This window comes from Schistocerca nitens, chromosome 1 (assembly GCF_023898315.1).
Source record: "Schistocerca nitens isolate TAMUIC-IGC-003100 chromosome 1, iqSchNite1.1, whole genome shotgun sequence".
In the NCBI taxonomy this organism is placed as follows: domain Eukaryota; kingdom Metazoa; phylum Arthropoda; class Insecta; order Orthoptera; family Acrididae; genus Schistocerca; species Schistocerca nitens.
The window spans coordinates 1,017,192,344-1,017,215,093 of record NC_064614.1 but is presented as its reverse complement, the minus strand read 5'-3'; the positions used below and the strand labels follow the sequence as shown (position 1 = coordinate 1,017,215,093).

Sequence of the window (22,750 nt, the reverse complement as noted above, 5' to 3'; positions counted from 1 at the left end):
TCTGCAGGGAAGCGTTTCACAGCTCCCCTCAGATTTTTGCAGCTTTTTAGGTCCCTCGAAGATTTAAAATTTGCCACGAGAATTTCCATATCGTTGCTATCTAATATAATTCCTAAAAGTTTCTTAAAATTACGTGGATGAAAACTGAAACAGACATTTTTTAGTATCGTCTCTGCTTGAAAACGAGAAAAAAGACTTGCTATGTTACTGCTCTGTCATATAACTACACTGGTCGTAAAATGTGCTGTGGGAAGCAGTGCCTTGACCTGGAACAGTTGTGTGAGACCCCTCAGATGTGGAAAGGGACGAAGGCAAAATGTGGAAATTTGTGGTAAGTTCCTATGGGACCAAACTGCTGAGGTCATCGGTCCCTAGGCTTACACACTGCTTAATCTAACTTAAATTACCTTACGTTAAGGACAACACACACACACACACACACACACACACACACACACACCGACATGCTGGAGGGATGACTCGAACCTCCGACGAGGGAAGCGGCAAGAACCGTGGCAAGACGCCTGAGACCGCGCGGAGACAAAGGGGAAGATGATGGTGAAGCAGGGGACGGTGCTGATAACAAACAGTCTGACTTTAAACATACTATCGTCACACAAATCATTCTGTGGAATCAAAATGTACAGCGAACCTTGGCAGCTCTTGAACCACAGTAAATAAAAGCAAGCCGAAACACCACAAAGTTGGTACATAAATGAAACTTCCTGGCAGACTGAAACTTTGTGCCGGACTGAGACTCGAAATCTGGACCTTTTCCTTTCGCGGGAAAGTGCTCTAACGACTGAGGTACCCAAGCAATACTCACGCCCCGTCCTCACAGCTTTACTTCCGCCAGTAACTGGTCTCCTACCTTCCAAACTTCACAGAAGCTCTCGTGTGAAGTTCGGAAGGTAGGAGACGAGGTACTGGCGGAAGTAAAGCTGTGAGGACGGGGCGTGATTAGTGCTTGGGTAGCTCAGTAAGTTGCCAGCACGGTAGCTCAGCGTGTTCGGTCAGAGTTAAGGTATCAACGATGAACTTGAACAAGAGTCATGGAATGTCCGCCTCGAACAAATAGAACGAACAATAACGAACAAAATAAGATCAGAAAAAAGTGCGATAGAGCACTTGCCCGCGAAAGGCAAAGATCCCGAGTTCGAGTCTCGGTCCGGCACACAGTTTTAATCTACCAGGAAGTTTCACATCAGCGCACACTCCGCTGCAGAGAGAAAATTTCGGTACATAAATATCGTAGAGGCAGCGGCCATTACGATTGCTATCACAGGCTTTCTTCGGTTCCTTTCTAAATGAGCTCTGTAGCTTCGAATTTTTTCTTTTCTTTCTGTCTCTCTCTCCACCCCAATTTTTTCTTCTTTTTTCCAGCGAAGACACAGTTCACTTGGAGAAAAATTGGTTTGCAAAATACGCTTTCCACAAACACTGTTCGACATTTATAGGTTCTGTCAAGTCTTGGGTCCAGCAACGGGAATCTGCCATCATCACGCCGCGTGCTGTAGGTTACTGACAAGAACCTAAGGAAGAGCGCACACAATCGCGTGGCGTACAGTAGTGAACTGACTGATAAAGAATGAGCGAGTGAACGCGGAACAGCATGCGTGACAACGCCACACGTCAGGCGTTTACGTCTAAATGCACTTGGCGGGCGGGTACGGGGTGGCTTAATCACACTCCGCCTCTTTAATAACACTGTTTTCACAAGGATATCTCATCACGAAACGTAGGGATCGAAGGCTTGCCCGCTCTCTAAAGCAGGATAGGCGACGATCTGTGGCAGATCTGCTCGGGGACTGGATGTTGTGTTGTCCTCATCATCATTTCATTTCCATCACCGGCGCGCCAATCGCCCAGTGTGCTGTCGGCTGAAATAAGACTTGCACTTGACGGCTGAACTTTCCCAGATTGGGCCTCCCGGCCAACGATGCCATACGCTTAGTGCCGCCAGGAAGCATTCAACTTCGCAATGGGCAGTAGTCATAATGTTTTGGCTGATCAGTGTACATGCTTGACCATCTGTAACAGAACTAGGCTGGACAATGGCCAGAAAAGCTTCACCTTGTACAAGAGCAAGCGGACGCTCATGGCGTCCGTGAAGAACTAGCCAAAGAAGCAGACGTTTGCAAGCAGGCATCGATGGTATAGTGTGTGCTTCGTAAGAAGTGGGACACGATCGTTTCACTGTGTATGTGGTTGCTAGCTTACTTCCTATAGCTAGGATGGCAATTTTGAGTTCATTAATTCATTGTAGACTTAGCCTTTGAAGCAATACTACTTCTCAGGCCGATGGGATAAAAACGCGGTTAACACCATACAGTTCCCGACTACTTCTTTGATAAGTCACAGCCCAGTTCATATTACGTCCAGAGGGCGACTCTTTAGTGTTGTCGAATATTAATGTGTTCGGTTTTCGGGAACTTGCTTTTGGCTTAGTCCGTTGCAGTAGCAAGGAAAAAAAGAAAAGACGAATCTGCGAGGTAGTACCGAATTACAGCGGCCAACACAAAAACAGGAATCTATGAGGCAGTACGCGAGAGAGGACACTTGGAGCCGCAGCGTACGCCATAGACCCCCGAAGCTGGGTTGGGGTTGGGTTGTTTGGGGGATGAGACCAGACAGCGAGATCATCGGTCTCATCGGATTAGGGAAAGACAGGGAAGGAAGTCGGCCGTGCCATTTCAAAGGAACCATCCCGGCATTTGCCTGGAGCGATTTGGGGAAATCACGGAAAACCTAAACCAGGATGGCCGGACGCGGGATTGAACTGTCGTCCTCCCGAATGCGAGTCCAGTGTGCTAGCCACTGCGCCACCTCACTCGGTGACCCCCGAAGTAAACACCACATTACCGTACTGTAACATTACACTAAAACACATACAGCCAATCATCCACGTATGCCCGCCGTGTTTTTAATCGCGAAAACTGCAGCGCAACTGGATCCTCACGCCTTTGTCTTTGAGGGGGCTGGAAAAATCAAAGTCCAAAATCCAGTTTCGTCGTCGCAAGATTATTCCGTCTTTCTTCAACACCCAGCCTACCTTGTACGTCCTAAATTTTATTGTTAACGTGTTATTGGCAACAGTATCCAAGGTAATAAGACATGCTAAAAAGACTTATTTCATATTTGTACTTGTATGGTTTAGTATCATGACGCACGTTGTAATTATTCCGTCTAAATCCGCGCAAATCCTCACAGCGCCGTACTCTGTAAATTTAATTTGAACATAGAACATGACTGGCAGACGAGGTGTGTGTGCATTCCGGTTTTTATTCACATTCGCAATTTACACAATTATTGCCCGACACAGAGTGTAAAATTAAATCTGTTGAAATTGGGAGGAACAGGGAACAAAGCGACGATTAGTAAATAAAAAAAGGCATTTGCGCAATCGAATATTAATTAGCGTAAAATACGCAGGCGTCAATGGGACGGTTTAATTGAAAGCTGGTAATGTTGCAGAAAGACCTGACCTCGTTTACACAGCCGCTCTACCATGAGACCGACAAATATTTCAGAGCCGTCGATTGTGCAAGCTCCTATTAAGCACCTGTGCTCTCTCTTTGTTCTGAAAAAATCCCGTTTCAATTGTTCGCTGTGTATTTTGCATCCAAATCACAGGAAACCGGCTGGTAGATTTTATGGGATTATTAAGATTTCGTCGCCGTGAAGCGGACACCACTCGTCCACTGTGCTGTGCTACAGTCACTGTTCAGTGGTACTCTACGTACGCTTCGTACCTGAAATCCTTCGGTTAAATTTGGGGCTAGCACCTTCCACTAACACAAGGAAGAAATATTATAGTGGAAACATGTTTGGAAATGTTAAGTCTGTAATGACTTCATCGCCTATGTGACATTAAACTGCCTTTTTAAATTTTTGTGTAGTAACGGAAAATAAGATACATTTTAACACTACAGGGTGGTCCATTGATAGTGACCGGGCCAAATATCTCACGAAATAAGCATCAAGCAAAAAAACTACAAAGAACGACACTCGTCTAGCTTGAAGGGGGAAACCAGATGGCGCTATGGTTGACCCGCTAGACGGTGCTGCCATAGGTCAAACTGATATAAACTGCGTTTTTTTTAAATAGGAACCCCCATTTTTTATTACATATTCGTGTAGTACGTAAAGAAATATGAATGTTTTAGTTGGCCCTCTTTTTTCGTTTTGTGATAGATGGCGCTGTAATAGCCACAAACGTATAAGTACGTGGTATCACGTAACACTCCGCCAGTGCGGACGGTATTTGCTTCGTGATACATTCCCCGAGTTAAAATGGACCGTTTACCAGTTGCGGAAAAGGTCGATATCGTGTTGTATGGCTATTGTGATCAAAATGCCCAACGGGCGTGTGCTATGTATGCTGCTCGGTATCCTGGACATCATCCAAGTGTCCGAACCGTTCGCCGGATAGTTAAGTTATTTAAGGAAACAGGATGTGTTCAGCCACATGTGAAACGTCAACCACGACCTGCAACAAATGATGATGCCCTAGTAGGTGTTTTAGCTGCTGTCGCGGCTAATTCGCACATCAGTAGCAGACAAATTGCGCGAGAATCGGGAATCTCAAAAACGTCGGTGTTGAGAATGATACATCAAGATCGATTGCACGGGTACCATATAGCTATGCACCAGGAATTGAATGGCGACGACTTTGAACGTCGTGTATAGTTGTGCCACTGGGCACAAGAGAAATTACTGGACGATGACAGATTTTTTTGCACGCGTTCTATTTAGCAACGAAGCGTCATTCATTAACAGCGGTAACGTAAACCGGCATAATATGCACTATAGGGCAACGGAAAATCCACGATGGCTGCGACAAGCGGAACATCAGCGACTTTGGCGGGTTAATGTATGGTGCGGCATTATGGGAGGAAAGATAATTGGCCCCCATTTTATCGATGGCAATCTAAATGGTGCATTGTATGCTGATTTCCTACGTAATGTTCTACCGATGTTACTACAAGATGTTTCACTGCATGACAGAATGGCTATGTACTTCCAACACGATGGATGTCCATCACATAGCTCGGGTGCGGTTGAAGCGGTATTGAATAGCATATTTCATGACAGGTGGATTGGTCGTCGAAGCACCAAACCATGGCCCGCACGTTCACCGGATCTGACGTCCCCGGATTTCCTTCTGTGGGGAAAGTTGAAGGATATTTGCTATCGTGATCCACCGACAACGCCTGACAACATGCGTCCGCGCATTCTCAATGCATGTGCGAGCATTACGGAAGGTGAACTACTGGCTGTTTAGAGGAATGTCGTTACACGCATTGCCAAATGCATTGAGGTTGACGGACATCATTTTGAGCATTTATTGCATTAATGTGGTATTTACAGGTAATCACGCTGTAGCAGCATGCGTTCTCAGAAATTATAAGTTCACAAAGGTACATGTATCACATTGGAACAACCGAAATAAAATGTTCAAACGAACTTACGTTCTGTATTTTAATTTAAAAAACCTACCTGTTACCAGCTGTTCGTCTAAAATTGTGAGCCATGTGTTTGCGATTATTACAGAGCCATCTATCACAAAGCGAAAAAAGTGGTCCAACTAAAACATTCATATTTCTTTACGTACTACACGAATATGTAATAAAAATGGGGGTTCCTATTTTTTAAAAAAACGCAGTTGATATCCGTTTGACCTATGGCAGCGCCATCTAGCGGGCCAACCATGGCGCCATCTGGTTTCCCCCTTCAAGCTAGCCAAGTTTCGTTCTTTGTACTTTTTCGTTTGGCGCTTATTTCGCGAGATGTTTTGCCCGGTCACGATCAATGGACCACCCTGTGTAATGAGTTCTGGCCACACTTATACAAAAATTATCTTATGAATGTTGTTCGATTTGACAGCATCAACATATATCAAGCAAATATTTATGGGGACAACACTCTACAATGAAATAAGGACGCATGAATCACTTCAGTGTAGTGTATTACTCTCTACGGATACCGACCGGCTGGTTATAATTAAAGTGTAGCTGCTCACGGAAGTCCAATGTGGGCTGTATTTATCGTATGGCAGCGAAACTTTGTAGGTATAGTAATAGATTAATTCGGAACAGATATACGCTAGAAAAAAATAGTTCCAGTTTTGGCCACCAGACGCATATCTGGCGCTGTACACCGGTTGTATGGCAGTATGACACCCACCCTGTCATTTGCCAAGCCATAACGTGAATGAACAATATGGCTATCGAGAATAGAGTCGTTGTGCTGTTAGTGAAGCTGTTTTATCCGATGGCAGTTATTACAGTGCTGTATTGAGAGAGTATCGCTGACTGAAAAGTCTGAGCAGAGGCCCGATGCCATTAAATGGTTTAAAGATAATGAAATTCGAAAACACCAGTGAGCTTGGTGTGGCTCCTGGAAGAAGAATGTGTCCTATCCTGGTAGAATTTACTGGCGAGGTTGCTGTTGCTGTGACTGACCACGTGGCATGCGCCTCGTGTGGCGCTAGTGCTCGTGCAGCGTCGCGAGAATTGTCCAGCCGGCGGCTGCGGTCGAGCGGTTCTAGGTGCTTCAGTCTGGAACCGCGCGACAGCTACGGTCGCAGGTTCGAATCCTGCCTCGGGCATGGATGTGTGTGATGTCCTTAGGTTTGTTAGGTATAAGTAGTTCTAAGTCTAGCGGACTGATGACCTCAAATATTAAGTCCCATAGTGCTCAGAGCCATTTGAACCATATGAGAAGTGGCCATTCCACAGTCAACATTACGGAAAATTTTTCGGCCTATTTTACACTGCTGCCCATACAAAATCCAAACGGTGCAACTAATGAAATGCGCTTCGGTTTCTTGCACGGATCGAAGTTGATGACGCATGGCCTGGCAATATTCTATTTAGTGACAAGACACATTTTACACTACGGTGAATACGGAGGATTAACGGATTTGGGGTACCGTTAAACCGCGTATTGTGGACGAAGAGCCATTGCACGCGACGTGTGTCGCTCGTCCAGTGAAACATCTGGTTCAAAATGGCTCTGAGCACTATGGGACTTCACATCTTAGGTCATCAGTTCCCTAGAACTTAGAACTACTTAAACCTAATTAACCTAAGGACATCACACACATCCATGCCCGAGGCAGGATTCGAATCTGCGACCGTAGCGGTCGCTTTGTTCCAGACTGAAGCGCCTAGAACCGCTCGGCCACTTGAGGCGGCAGTGAAAGATCTGCTTAAACCTTCCACGATCGCGCTATTTCCAGAGGTTTCTCAGATGCATGGCCTGCAATATCACAAAATCTGAATCCGTCTGACTTTAAGCCCTGGGGATATCTGAAAGAACGAATTTATCAGGAGACGCTCGGTCTCTACCTGATCTGACGGTCAGTGTGCAGGAACACGTTGCTCAGATTCCAACAGATCTGCTGCGAGCAACCTTTGATCACGTCGTTTAACGGATGCAGCATCGCGTCGACGTCTCCGGTATTCATACGGAAAGAATTGTGTAATCGGCGGTTAATAATAAGCCGGCCGGAGTGGCCGAGCGGTTCTAGGCGCTACAGTCTGGAACCGCGCGACAGCTGTGGTCGCAGGTCCGAATCCTACCTCGGTCATGGATGTGTGTGATGTCCTTAAGTTAGCTAGGTTTAAATAGTTCTACCCTCTAGGGGACTGATGACCACAGAAGTTAAGTCCCATAGTGCTCAGAGCCATTGGTTAATAATAAAAGCAAGATTATGGCTTTGTCACTTGCTTGACCTTTCCTGCCCACGTCCCGTTCGTAATCCATTACACATGGAAACATTTCTAAACGTCTTTCTTGCATTCACAGCTTCAGATTTGCATCTTTTGGCCAAAACTGGAACTAATTTTTTTCCTTCGTAAATCGGTTCCGCATGAACGCATTAGAATATCTACGAAGTTTAGTTGCCATGCGATAATCACAGCCCTGGATCTCTGTGAGTAGCCGCACAGTGGTTTGAAAACATGTTTACTAGGTGGGTATGCAGCAGGGTAGTCATGGAGGTGGGCGCTTACGTTGGAACGGCTGATGTCGTTTGACGTCTATCCTACGTCTCTGGCCTGGTTCGTGCTTCATTCATGTGTCTGTCACTGTTTGAGCAACATGGTTGAGGAGGAGGAGGAGGAGGAGAACGTGATTAGTGTTTAATGTCCTATGGACAACGAGGTAATTAAAGACGGAGCACAAGAATGGATCATGGAAGGATTGGGAAGGAAAGCGTCCGAGCCCTTTAGAAGGCACCGCCCCGGCATTTGGCTTAAGCGATTTAGGACGGATGGATAGGTGGTAAGCTGGTATGGGACCAAACTGCTGATGTCATTGGTAAGGACAGCGCACACACCCATGACCAGGGGAGGACTCGAACCTCCGATGGAGGCGGGGGGTGGGGGGGGGGGGGTGGGGAACCACGTGAACCGTTGCAAGGCGCCTCAAAGCACGCGGCTACACAGCGCGGCAATTTATGGAAATCACGGAAAACCTAAATCAGGATGGTCGGACGCGGGTGTGAACCGTCATCGTCCCGAATGCAAGTCCAGCGTGCAAACGACATGTGTGAGTACACGTTTGCACAACACGCCGACATGATCCTCGTGTATGGCGAAGCTCGCGGTAATGGAAGAGCTGCTCGTCCCCTTTATAAAGATCGTTATCCACAACGTCCGACTCCATCGCACACACTTCTCGCCACGACTGCGCAACGGATTCGAGAAATAGGTACCTTCACCGTCATCTGGCGTAACAGTGGGGCTCCAAGGAAACGCCGCTCGCCAAAACTGGAAGAGGCCGTATTACATCACGTTGAAGAGAGAACCCTTCAACGAGTACACGATCGATTGCGCGTACAATGGATGTTGCTCCCAACGTCGTCTGATGTGTTCTACATGACCAACAGCTACATCCACACTACCTCCAAAAGATATAGTCACTAATGCCAGACGATTGTGCTCCACGCGTTCTGTACGCAGTTTCTCCACCCAAGCTCACGGTTTCCTACCGAGTGACCCTCCTACAACAGGTATTGAGTGTGTGGTTGTATGCTGTGCCATTCAATGTCCGTTTAGATATTTGGTTTCAGCACGACGGGCCATCCGTTCATTTTTACGTTATGTTTGGAAACATCTGAACCAACATTTCGGACACAGGTGGTGACGCCGAGGGGTCCGATCGCATGGCCTTCACGATGACCGGATTTGATTACATCGCACTTCTTCCTCCGGGGTCAAATGAAGAGTTTAGTTTTGTGAGGCTCCTGTAGAGACAGAAGAAGAACGGGTGGCAAGAGTTGTGTTCGTTGCAGGACGGATTGCAGAGATACCAAGTGTGATACAGCATGTGTACCACAGCATCATTCGGAGGTACAATTTATGCACCCAACGTGGTGATCGCCACATCGAACTGTACTTGTGGTGGATCTAAATGCTAACCTTTCTTTGAAAAGGACACATTGTTTTCTTTTTGTTTCTTTGTTTATTAATGAGTGGAATTGTAAAACAAGTGATGAACTGGGTCACTTGTAAAAAGGGTTGCATTACCAACATGCTTTCAAACGGTTGTATCGGGGAAACGGTACGTTTCCGGAAATGGGTTCCAATTAAAATATCTACTCAATCCCTTCTACAAGTACTAGAAGTTTGTATCGTATAACGCAATAGTGATTGTTTTTATACAAGCCAAACATGAGTCCACCAACAAAATTTCGGAGATTTTTCAGGGATATTTTCTTACTTTTAGCTGACAGGGACCTGTGGTTTCCAGCGATTCATTACACAGTAATTGTTTTTGGTTTCTCGCCCCCTTTACGTTTGTTTAAAGGGACTTCAAAACGTTAAGTTAAACTATATTGTGGCATACCAAGTAGCACAGATACATGACACAAGTTTTCGACACAGTCCACTAGACTCTGTAAACAACGATCGGAACATTCTACCAATCGTTCAATTCCTCGAAGATAGAGATCCGTTACTCGGTCACAGAATTATCTGAGAACCGCAGTGTGAACGTCGACGTCGTTGGGATATCTTTTTCCCCCAGACGTTCTTTCACCTTGCCGAAAAGGTGGAAATCGGATGGTGCAGGCTCTGGATTTCCCGATGAGCATTACACACATATGTGCGGTCTTGGTAAAATTGTTGACACCATTTCACTACGGCTGTGTGCGATATTGCACTTCATCGATATAACGCCATAGTTTCGCGGTGAATCTATGCGCAGTTTACACGCTTCGCTTACAAGAATCGTGCTGTCACGCGGACTTCAAATTTGGAGTGCTTTTCCATTTGCTACCTCTTTTCAATCGCCTGTTATCTACACCGCGGCGGGATGGACTCCCTTCTACAATGAGACCCTGTTGTTGCACAGTAATCTTAGCGTGGAACGACTTGTGTGTAACTTCTTTCTGAAGTTCCTGCGTATCTGCACTGCACTGAAAACGTCTGAATGGCAGTGCAGATGTCGACGGTAAGCGCTGCTTGTCTTGTTCCAAACAAACTCTTCCTATTCAGTCACGACAATTTGGCGACAGAAATGCCCATTTTCTGCTCGCCCTCAAGCTTGCATTCTCTACTACTCGAGTCTTCCTCATGGGCATACCTCCAGCGGTATTAATTGTACGTTAACAGTGGTCAAGGAGATCAGAATATAGGGAGACGTCCTTACGACGAAAAAGTGAAGCTTGCCACCGACAAATTAGTGAGTCATAGTGAAGTGTTCCTGTTTTAGTGCTGCTCTTCGACCTCACTTAAACCAGCTATGTTTTGCCGAGATGTACGTCATACCCGACGATTGAGTATTGGCGCTAAAAATTTAAGTTTTCAATTGTCTGATGATGAGTATTCACCCATGAAAGTTATTGTTGTTGTTGTTGTTGTTGTGGTCGTCAGTCCAAAGACTGGTTTGGGTACCTCTCCATGCTACCGTACCCTGTGCAAGCTTCATCTTCGAATAGCTACTGCAACCTAATCCTTCTGAATCTGATTACTGTATTCATCTGTTGATCTCCGTCTCAGAATGTGTCCTATCAACCGATCCCTTTTTTCAGTCAAGTTGTGTGACAAATTTCTTTTCTTCCCAGTTCTATTCAATACCTTCGTATTAGTTCCGCGATCTACCCATCTAATCTTCAGCCTTCTTCTGAAGCACCACGTTTCAAAAACTTCTATTCTCTTCTTGTTTAAATTGCTTTCACTCATATCACTTCCGTACATGGCTACACTCCAGACAAATACCTTCAGAAAATGCTTTCTAAGAGTTACACTTGTATTCAACGTTAACAAATTTCTCTTCTTCCTCTCTACTTCGGCCGTTACCTGTTATTTTGGTGCCCAAATAGTAAAACTCACCTACGACTTCTTGTTTCTCTTTTCCAAATCTAATTCCCTCAGCACCACCTGATTAATTTGATTACATTCCAATTTTTTCTTTTGTTTTTGTTGATGTTCTTCTTAGGTTCTCATTTCGAGACACTGTCTATTTCGTTCAACTGCTCTTCCATGTCCTTTGCTGCCTCCTTACAAAGTCATCGGAAAACCTCAACGTTTTATTCCTTCTACGTGAACTTTAATTCTTACTCCAGATTTTTCTTTGATTCCCTTTACTGCCTGCGTAATGTACACATTGAAAAACATTGGGGATAGGCTACAACCCTGTCTAACTCTCTTCTCAACCACTGCTTCCCTTTCATTCTCCTCGACTCTTAACTGCAGCGTCGTCCCTGTATAAATTGTAAATAGCCTCTCGCTCCCTCCGTCCCTCCGTTTTACCCTCGCTACCGTCAGAATTTCAAATAGAGTATTCCAGTCAACACTGTCATAAGTTTGGTCCATGTTTACAAATGCCGGAAACGCAGTTTTGCCCTTCCTCAACTTATCCTCTGCTAGAATTCGTAGCGTGTGTTCCTAAATCTCTCCGGATTCCAAACTGATTTTCCCCGAGACTTCTTCCATTCTTCTGTAAATGAGTCGCGTAAGTACTTGGCAACTATGACTTATTAAACTGCTAGTTAGGTAATATTCACACCTGTTAGCACCTGCTTCCTTTTGAATTGGTTTTATAACATTTTTCTTTGTTTAGTTTGAGTGTTATATATTGTTTCGAACTATGTACTCAGATCTGACTGTCAGTTCAACACATTGAGCTAAGATGGTATGTTTAAAACAGGGATTTAGAGAAACAGACTTACAAGACTCACAAGATTCACGAGATGGATCACAGGCTTGAACTGGCGTCTGTGCTCGGCATAGATAGTGCCATCTCCTCTCTGTTCTTCCAGTATCTTCCTGACAGTGATACACGTAAATATGGATAGGTTAAGGTGGTGGAGAACTGGTCGAGTACGGGCTCACTGAATGTAATGGAAGAGTGGCTAGGCGACGCTATGACGAGCTACTCTCACTACACCGAGTGAGGTGGCGCAGTGGCTAGCACACTGGACTCGCATTCGGGGGGACGACGGTTCAAACCCTGGTCCCACCATCCAGATTAGGTTTTTCGTGATTTCCCTAAATTACTCAAGGCAAATGCCGGAATGGTTCCTTTGAAAGGGTGCGGCCGATTTCCTTTCTTATCCTTGACACGAACTGAGCTTGTGCTCAGACTCTAATGACCTCGATGTCGTCGGGACCTTAAACCTAATCTTTCTTCCTTTGTTCTCGCTGCGACGTCAATCACATCACAGTACTTTTTCATCCATACATAGGCTCCTAAGAGAAACCAGGTACTTCTATTTCTTGGATTGTTTGGTTTGATGGATTCACATCACAGGATTTGCCATTACTGTATAGGAATTTTCACAAATGCAGCAGTAATTCTGGTAAGAAATAGTACAAATCGTGATAAACGTTGCAATGAGCCACCGGAGACCATGGATCTCTTATTTACAAAATACTCAGAAAATATCCCTGAACGAATCCCTAAATTGTGTCGGTGGAATTCGTGTTCATCTTGAAAAATAAAAGGGTATGATATACGGAAAAAATATTTAAATCATAATTCTCCTTTAGATCATCCAACCTTCGTTTAGCAGTGGTGCATTTTTACAATTCAGTCAGATTATCTTAAAATTCCCTAAGGTGGGTACTGGGATGAATACTACAAAACGTCCAATGTCTGGTCCCTGACCCATGCCTGTTTGATACATTTTCTCACCTTCGACGTCCACAGTGGAATCTCCAGCTGTAAGCTTTCTTTCCTCTCCATGATTATTGATAAGTTGTACAAAGGAGTATTTCGCACCACTGGTTTTTTCCTTAGGTGTTCTGGAGTGACGGACGCTCTTTTCGTTGTCGTACTTCGGTTAAGGGGTCCACAGTTCTTGGGAGAATGGGGCTAAAGTGCTGAGACAGACAATAACGTACAATATTTATAATTGAAAAGGGAGATCAAGTGAGATCACTTGATGTTAAGAAGGATGACAGAAAAGCCTGTAGCTTATCATCACTATTATTCAGTGTATTCGTAGTAGAAACAAGGAAGACAGGGAAAGAAAATTTCTGGAGAAGACTAAATGTGCGCCGGCCGAAGTGGCCGTGCGGTTAAAGGCGCTGCAGTCTGGAACCGCAAGACCGCTACGGTCGCAGGTTCGAATCCTGCCTCGGGCATGGATGTTTGTGATGTCCTTAGGTTAGTTAGGTTTAACTAGTTCTAAGTTCTAGGGGACTAATGACCTCAGCTGTTGAGTCCCATAGTGCTCAGAGCCATTTGAACCATTTTTGAACTAAATGTGCAAGGGGAGCAGATACCAAAGCTAAGGTTTGCAGACGAGGTGAAGTTGCTGGTCAGGTGGATTAGCACCCTGCCGTCTCGTGGCTCATCCGAATAGTCTGCACGCGGCTGCGGTGTGCGAGAGAGAGCGCCAACACAATTCGCGTATTTCGGCGGAAATTGCCGGAGATGAATGACGCTGTCTCGCGTAATGACACAGCTGGGTGAGCGCTGCCCGCGGCTCCGTGGAGGTCACGCAGTCACGCTCACTTGCTCATAGACTGCGAATTTGCAAAGTGCGCATGCGCGCAACGCTTCCCTTACAGATACACCTTCTTCTTTCCGATCAGTGCAGACAACATTATCAAATGTAACGAGTACTGTTAGTTCATTTGCTCGATTTACTCACGAGAGCCGACTGTGTATCTGGGCTGGAGGTTTTAGTCAGTTTTAAACGAAGTTGACAATTATAATCAAGTGTCACGTTGCTCAATGAAAATATTGTTCATTTGTTCCGTCCAAAATGTATCTCACTTTTAGTGCAAATTGAGTTGCAGACTAAATGCTATCAGTATCCTGTTAGCTACTGATACAGGAAAATTTCTAGGTCCAAAGCTAAATCATGACCTTCAATATCATACAACATTAAAGTACCACTTTAATAATTTTTGTTACACGTAAATCTATGCAGTCGCTGTGGCAATACTTTTTGAAGCTCATTTTCTGTATTTCGCACATACTCTACAAGCCACCACCTAGTGAATGGCGGAAGATGCCGTGTACTGCTATTGACATTTCTTTCAGATTCTACTTACAAATGGAGCGAGAGAAAAACGGGTGTCTATATGCCTCCGTACAAGTCGTAATATATCTTATGTAATTGTGGTCGTTTACTGTAAGCTGCTATAAAACTGTTCACATCGTTCCGTATTTATAGTTTTCTCAAGCGCTATAAGGGAACCACATCCTAACCACTCTAAACACCGTCCATACCGTTAAAGGCGTCTCTCACAGAAACATTCTATGAAAGTATTATTTGGAATGATTAACATGACTTCACCACGTCGAGATGATGTCACTAGTGGTATTTTCTTATCAAAGAGTCTTGCCTAGGTGAACGGTTGCGTGTGGAACCACCTTTATTGATTTTGTTGCCTTATATCTCGTATCAGCATTCTATGTTAGCTTTTACTCATAACCTAAACACAGTTAGCTTTGTGATGTATGAATGTGTGGTGAATTGGTACATGTGGGATCGTAGAATCAGTACAGCTTTTTTGGCTCTTGTTGTAGAAGCGTGGGAACATCTGTTGAATTCTCACTTTCAAAGCTGGCCTTTGGTATGATCGGACCTGAGACAGTTTTTCCTGCTCTTTTTTATAAGCATGTCTTGCGATTCTTCAGTCAGACCAAGGCACGGAAGGTGGAATTTTCTATTGAACTCTTTTTCGAAATTTTGTTCAATTCATTTTGGGAGGCTGAGTATTGGGCACCACTGACATTTTTAACTTCCACCCTATTGGGCAAAAGGGTTTTGCTGCGAGCTCGCTGTCTTGTGACGACTGGGTGACGACCACACTAAAAAAAAATGGTTTAAATGGTTCTGAGCACTATGGGACTCAACTGCTGAGGTCATTAGTCCCCTAGAACTTAGAACTAGTTAAACCTAACTAACCTAAGGACATCACAAACATCCATGCCCGAGGCAGGATTCGAACCTGCGACCGTAGCGGTCTTGCGGTTCCAGACTGCAGCCCCTTTAACCGCACGGCCACTTCGGCCGGCACGACCACACTCACCATGGGAGGTTGCACAAGAGCACAGCGTCTCGTATGTTTTAAAAACTAGCTTGTAGCAGTAAGTCAGGGCCGGCCGGTGTGGCCGAGCGGTTCTAGGCGCTTCAGTCTGGGACCGTGCCATCGCTACGGTCGCAGGTTCGAATCCTGCCTCGGGCATGGATGTGTGTGATGTCCTTAGGTTAGTTAGGTTTAAGTAGTTCTAAGTTCTAGGGGACTGATGACCTCCCATAGTGCTCAGAGCCATTTGAACCATTTGAGTAAGTCAGGGTCTGACGTTGTGGTGAGTACCACTTGCTGATTCCTAGCGCAATTAGGGCAAAATGTTGTTGAGAATCTGGTTAGTCGTTTCCGTAACGTAGGTAGCCCGTGAGGTAATTAAATTCAAGGGAGTTATGTAGCTAAATTGTGGTCTACACATTTACTTGAGCGGAATGAATCGTCACAAGCCAGGTTTGACCGCAACGACACGCAACTGGGACGTATTATTGGTGAACTTTTCTTCTAGTGTTTTCGTCCACTGGCGTTGTCAGTGCACGAATTTTTAATGTGTTCACAAGTGCAGGTGCGTCCTATCTCTCCGACGGCACGATACTTTGCTGACAGAATAATGTCCATAGTATTCATTAAGAAATCGAACTCCTCGAGGGAACTTGCTTGTTAAATAATAGCTAAGACTCGTGAAGAGAACACTTGGATGTGAAAAATGTCCTCTTCATTGAGTTCGATTCGCTACTTTTTATGCCTACATGCATTCCACCGCTCCTTTCCACCTCGCTTGTTTAATGTGGAAAGGTGTTCTCGCTCGAGAAATGTCTTTTTGAATTATCAATCAATTACATACCCTGGTCAGTTGTACAGAAATTATTTAATCAGTTTCCACTGCGCGTTTTCAGACAAATAGGAGGGTCACATATCATTATGTTCTCTTACCGACTTCAGACGACCTTTCGCTCACTAGAATTGACCAATAAAGAGGCATTGCAAACTTTCTGTATAAAGCACAGTAGCTCTACTGTTTGGTATGATGAAAGGTATACCCCACTTTACAATGCTGCCAATGTTCAGAATTGAAGTTAAATCGAATGAATGGATCAGTAAAATCACGTGTGGGCATCTCTTAACTGTAACTCCACCTGCTGCATACTTCTCTGCTTGCCGCTGCTCGTGATGGCAGGTAACGTTCTATAGGCATTCGTCAAAATCAAACCCTTCCCTCATATTGCCGCAGAGTATAGCGTGATTCATCGATCCAGATCACTCGTTTCCGGTCATCCACTGTACACAGGCGCCGCTCTTTTCAACCTCGCGTGTCCTACAGCACATACTACACAAATGTGTGGCTAAACCATCGTACCCCATTATTTTTAGCTCCCTGCGCAACATCATTGTGCTAGCGAGACTTCAGGTAGAAGTCACAGCTCCCAAGTCATTCTATCCGGCAGTCTCATCCTATGTTTTACAACGAGCTTCAGCAATTTTCGACGGTGCCTGTCGGCGAGTATGAGGTCTGCCATGTCCTTGTTTAACAGTGGCTGTTCCTTTCCGTTGTCACTTCACACTCATATCGCCAAAAGTCGACTTGGGCACCGTTAGTAGGATTGAAATGTCTGATGGATTTGTTACTCAGGTGAGTTCCTCTTACAGTCGTGAAAGATGCCCAAAAGCAGCGATTTTCTTTAAGGCTCCGCATTAGCTCGAATCTGTCAAATTTTGCCTTCGTGGTCTCGCGAGATGTACGGGGGAGGAAGCCTTATATTTCTTCCATGGAAGTACACTCTCGGAAGCAGACCTTAGAGTATACCGTGGTACAGAACGTCCCTCTTGTCACTGGTGCTGGCTCAGCACCACAGTGATATTTTTGGGCTTAGTAAACTAACCTGTAACTTGACACGCTGCTCTTTTTCACCACGTTGTACGCCTCTGATAGCTATTGAGGGTAATTTCAAGACCGTGCAGTATCATAACAGGATCCCCATCTTTTCGTTTTAGCCCTATTATCAATAATTCACCGATAGGTGTGCGTGAAGTGTAATTTCCGATCACACTGCAGCCATCTCATGAACACCTTCATCCAGGAGGCAGAAATCAATCGAACGTAATGGGCTGCGGTATCTGGTGATTTGAAGGCGGTTAAGCATGCTTGGGAGCAGTTGAGACATACAGAGCGTCGTCGCAGAAACCCTCCTCACACACCATATAACTCGGGAGGGGCGCCATCGGAGAATGGACAGGCAGAGCAACAATGTACCGATCACCTTGTGGGCTACATGTTAAGAAGCAGCTAAGTACGGGGTCGAGAAATACGATATTCAATTTTACGTAGCAACAGATTTTCATTTCACGGTCGTGGACCTCAATCTAAGAACAGACTGCGTTTTTTATAGCTGTTTTATTTTTATTTCACAGTGAACTTGATATTCTTTGTTTCAGCAGTCTTATTCTTTCATCTTTGCTCCCCTTGAATATGTCCTCACATGTTCGCAATAATTGCAGGTGGTGCAGAGCTTCTTTTGAGAATTTTTATGTTAGATACACCTTGTTTATGCCTTAAAATTGTATATGAAATACAGTGTTACGTTGTTGAAGTTTTAAGTTTTAAATTGAATGCATTGTCCATGGCTGAATGAATTCTATTTTTTGCAGGTCGCCAACGCTTGAACAATATTGATAATAATTTGCAAGGTATGTATTGTAGTGATTCACGCTGATGACGGAGGTATGTATTATTGTTACGTTTATTTTACATAGCTAGCACTCAAGGAATGACAAATTTCTTGTATCATGACACGATTCCGTACTCTTCGGTTTACGCTGAAAAATACGTTCAGATCAAATCAGCAGGTTTGAAATATACATTTGGTTCCCAGTATTTGATGACATGACATACATCGCACGTCTTTGCGTCTGACGTGAGCAAAGCTGAGCAACTGATCAAGAATCAACTGCAGGCTTTGTGCACAGAATCGGCATGTAATTTTGATTAGGGAAAACTTCTAAACAGGTTTAGAGTAATTAATGCAGAAACAGTTACTATCATTATTTCTAAACGAGATATTACACACGAAAATGCACATTGTTAAATCCTTATTGATTCTATCACCAATGCAAGTGCTTTTCCTTTCCGCTACGTACTTTTTGACGGATTTATTTCGATTAGGTCACGTCAAAATTTTTATTTTTAGCTACTCCATAGTTCTCTATTGCATAGTACGGATGCAGGCGTTGCTAATAACCCAATAGAGACGCTAAGTAGTCGAAAATTAATTATTCCTGAATATACATTGGTGTGCAAAATTAAAGCAACAAACCACTATCTTCCCGACCTGTGTCTAAATAATGATATAATCATACAAGCTGTTAACGGGTGTGAGTACGATCGTGTTCTGCATGGACGATGGCATTCGGGTCAACAGACAACCACAAAACGATGACGTCAGGCCACCTATCAAGCAGGATAATGTTTGCAAGGTAGTCCCACATACACAGTCGCTGTAAACACAGCCACAAACGGTACAGCATAGCACAGAGAAGACGCCTACCAGCCTGTCTGCTCTGGAAAGCCACAGGAAGAATGGAAACAGGACAGTCGCAAACTGACGTGACCCGATGGCTTAACGTGAAACGGGACCCAAACATTGTGGAAGGAGACCAATATCGAGAAGAATCCCTAATGGCGTAGCCAGGTGTTATGTTGACCACTCGCACACTTCTGCATGAAACTGCATGGGTGAGTAGGGTAGGGTTAACTATTGTCAGGTATGGGGACCAGATCGTGGAACCTCATGTGCGGCTGTTGCGACGTGCTGTGGACACAGACTTCGTATTGATGGACGATAATGCTCGACCTTATAGAGGACGGGTGGTGGGTATTTTCTTGGAAACGGAAGATGTTGCACGCATGGCGTGGCCTGCTCGCTCTCCCGATTTGAATATCATAGCTCTTCACTTACGTATACTTCACTTCACCTGTCAGATAAAGTCAACAGATTCACTCATTTTGTTCCTGGAAGTCAATGAGAAATTTGACTGTAATCGTTTTCAGTCAACGCTAACACAAATTTTGTTTATTAGCTATGACGGTGTCAACTCTTTAGTCATTTTACGTAGCCCATAATGTTTGTCTAGTAGTTGACTTGAAGAGCTGCTCACTTCTTCTACATTCTAAGGCAGCCTTAGTCCAACAAGCATTACGAGCTACCGTAAATGACAAAACAAACGACAACGGTATAACCAATAGACAAAATATATGTAATAATTGGTTGATAACCTTTATAGCCAACTTTAATGAACTCACGGATGCTCCCCGCGAGCAACATGAGAAATATGAGCGAACTGGAGAAACGTCTCTCGTGTTTTATTTGGAAACTTGTGGTAAGGTCTTATGGGACCAAACTGCTGAGGTCATCGGTCCCTAAGCTTACGCACTATTTAATCTAACTTTAACTTACGCTAAGGACAACACACACACCCACGCCCGAAGGAGGACTCGAACCTCCGACGAGGGAGCCGCGCGGACCGTGACAAGGCGCCCCAGACCGCGCGGCTACCCTGCGCGGCTCTCGCGTTTTATGTACAGACTTTTGATCCATCGTAGCCTCCACAAGTCGAGTCACAACTGCAGTACCATCACGCCTTGCGAACACGCTCCATCTCTATTTCTGAACCATATCATCGCGGAATCTTTAGTCCACCACCCCTCAAAACTGTACATCCGCGACTATTCTTCAAAATAACAGTACTGGTAACTGTGGATAGAGATGATAAGCTTTAGTTTATTTAATTGCTAAAAACTTGGTAGTAGTAGTAGCAGCAGTAGTAGTACTAGTAGTAGTAGGTGCGTAAAGCGATAGTTATGATACATGTAACTGATATAGTTACATAAGACGTGTTTAGTCAATTTGTTAAATATCTAAGTCTGTCCAGAGCACGTGAAGAATTACAGTTCCTTCTGTCTACGATTGCATAGGAAATAACCAGCGAATATAAAGAGAAAAAGGGTGTAAGTTATTCGATGTGACAACAGGATCAATGATGGCATTGGAAGTTGTATTACTAATTTTTTCCCTGGCAGTAACATCTGTTCTTCCTTGAAGCTGGATTATCCTAAACTAGAGGTGGCTATATTCTAAATCACCGCTGTATTAACTGCAGACACCGTGTTTTCCTTACAGCACTTACGCGCTGACGAACAACTATTTCTTTCAGTCCTTCCTGTATGGGACTGAGAGTCATCTAATGTGTTGACTAAAATAATACGCTGTTGGATAAAAAATGTAAACTGCAAAGAAACCATTAAGAGGACACGCAATGTTGCTGGCAATATGACAAGCAAATAACGAAAGTTTCCGAGTAATATGTCTTTGTTACTGGTACAAAATATTCATTTTATCAAGTTGCTATTAGCTGAGATAAGAACTTCCGGACAACAAGACGCTGAGTCAAAGATGCTAATGCGCTGCAGAAGAAACAAATTTTTCTCGCTGTGGCGCGAACAGATCTTCACTGGTGCGTCCCAGTGAAATACAGTACACAAGGGACAGGTGCCATGAAAAATTAATAAAGTATAATTTATTATCAAACATATTGCCGAAAGTTCGGAATTTAGAAACAGAAATTTAATATTGATTGTTTGAACAATCGGAAATCGCCCTTTATGAAAAAAAAAAAACATTGAAATATTCTCAATGCGCAAGGTAATTACATCGGAATGAGATTGCTTAACACAACTGTAGAATCACTTTAAGGTAGATACATAATTATAAATTGCAATGCGTCTTTGGCGTAGTACTTATGGGTTGACGACTGTAGACTTAAGAAGTAAGGAAAAAGTGGGTGACAAATAGAATAGCATTATGGTTGAGCCAACAGCTGTAACACTGCGGAGACGTCAGTTCACAAAGCCCCTCGGAGCTCTGGAACTCGGCGTTCCTGCAGCCCACTGCAGATCAGCTGGGCTTGGCCTGGTGCTGTATGCGATTTTAATGTAAGATAAGACGAGGGCATACAGGCCAACGTGTTTGTATTCCATTTTCTTTTGTGAATGCTGCAATTGTCTTGGTAGATTTCTTAGCGTTTTAGCCTCATGAGCTAAGTTTTGCAACCTCAAGATGAGAGCATTGTCGCTCGAAACGCGTTGTTGAATTGCATGTAGGGCAAAAATTGCTGATGAATGCAACCTGTTATTACTGTTAGAAACACAATATCCAACAAAATACAACTATATAAATGTGTCAAGCTTATACACTACTCGCCACTGAAGTCGCAACACCAGGAAAGGTGACAAATAACTTGATTTACCTTCGTGCGTGTAAACTATATAGCAGGAAGAATGCATGATTTGTTAGTGATTTGGGGTGTTCAGTCTGCGAGATTTAATCCAGGCGGCTGCCACCTCTGGCAAGAACAATTACTAACGCTTCCGGCCATCGCCACGAACTGATCTTACGTGTTGTTCCAAAAAGGTGCGGTCAAACTTTCGGGAAACATTGTTCACATTTGGACGAATAAAATGTCTTACGTGGTCATGGATTCAGAAACGTTTTATTTTAGTGTGAGAGTTCATTTTCTACATCTCTTCATAATCACTTTAATCATGGGAACCATACAGAGACAGAACGTTCCAGCATCACACGAAACGTTTTCTTACATGAAATGTTGAATATTAGCTTCGTTGCGTTTCGTTAGAACGCACTCTAAATTGCAGTTCTTAGGTTCAGAGCCAGCGTTTGTTATTCACATTGAGCGAAGATACTGTTGACATGTGACTCATTCCATTACTCGTGTTTGCATGCAAATAACTTCGTTTCTCTATCAGCATCAAGCACATAGCATCAACTGTTTAGTGTTCGTCACGGACTTGGTTTCTGGTAGAAAGCATTGGAGATGTACTCAAAAGCGGAGTTGTTAGACACCCATTTGCTGCACGAATTGAAAGAGGTTAATGGCCGTGGCGCTCATCGTTTCTATCGCGGGAGATTTGCAGAACGACGATTCCCTTAGAGGAGAACGTTGGAAGTAGTTAATTGTCGTCTTACGAGGCATGGACGTTTGAGCCCACTACTCGCGACTGGGTGGTAAGTAGAAGGATGAGAACGCCTCAGCTGGAAAAAGAACTTCATGTACTTGATGACAGTACCATTGTTAGTGGAAGACAATTAGCTACAGCAAGTAATGCGGATCACATGACTCTGGAAAGTGCTACATGAGAACCTGCTGTATCCATACCATACACGGTAAATGCACAGACACCG

At 44.2% G+C, this 22,750-nt stretch overlaps 1 long non-coding RNA gene across 1 annotated transcript in view; it reads left to right on the top strand.

Moving 5' to 3' along the window:
• The window catches only part of LOC126196224 (uncharacterized), a 571,732-nt gene that overhangs the window by 204,962 nt on the left and 344,020 nt on the right, over nt 1-22,750 (top strand). Inside the window, exon 2 of the long non-coding RNA XR_007538761.1 lies at nt 18,144-18,182. This is a non-coding gene — a long non-coding RNA (uncharacterized LOC126196224). The remainder of the gene's footprint in view (nt 1-18,143; nt 18,183-22,750) is intronic.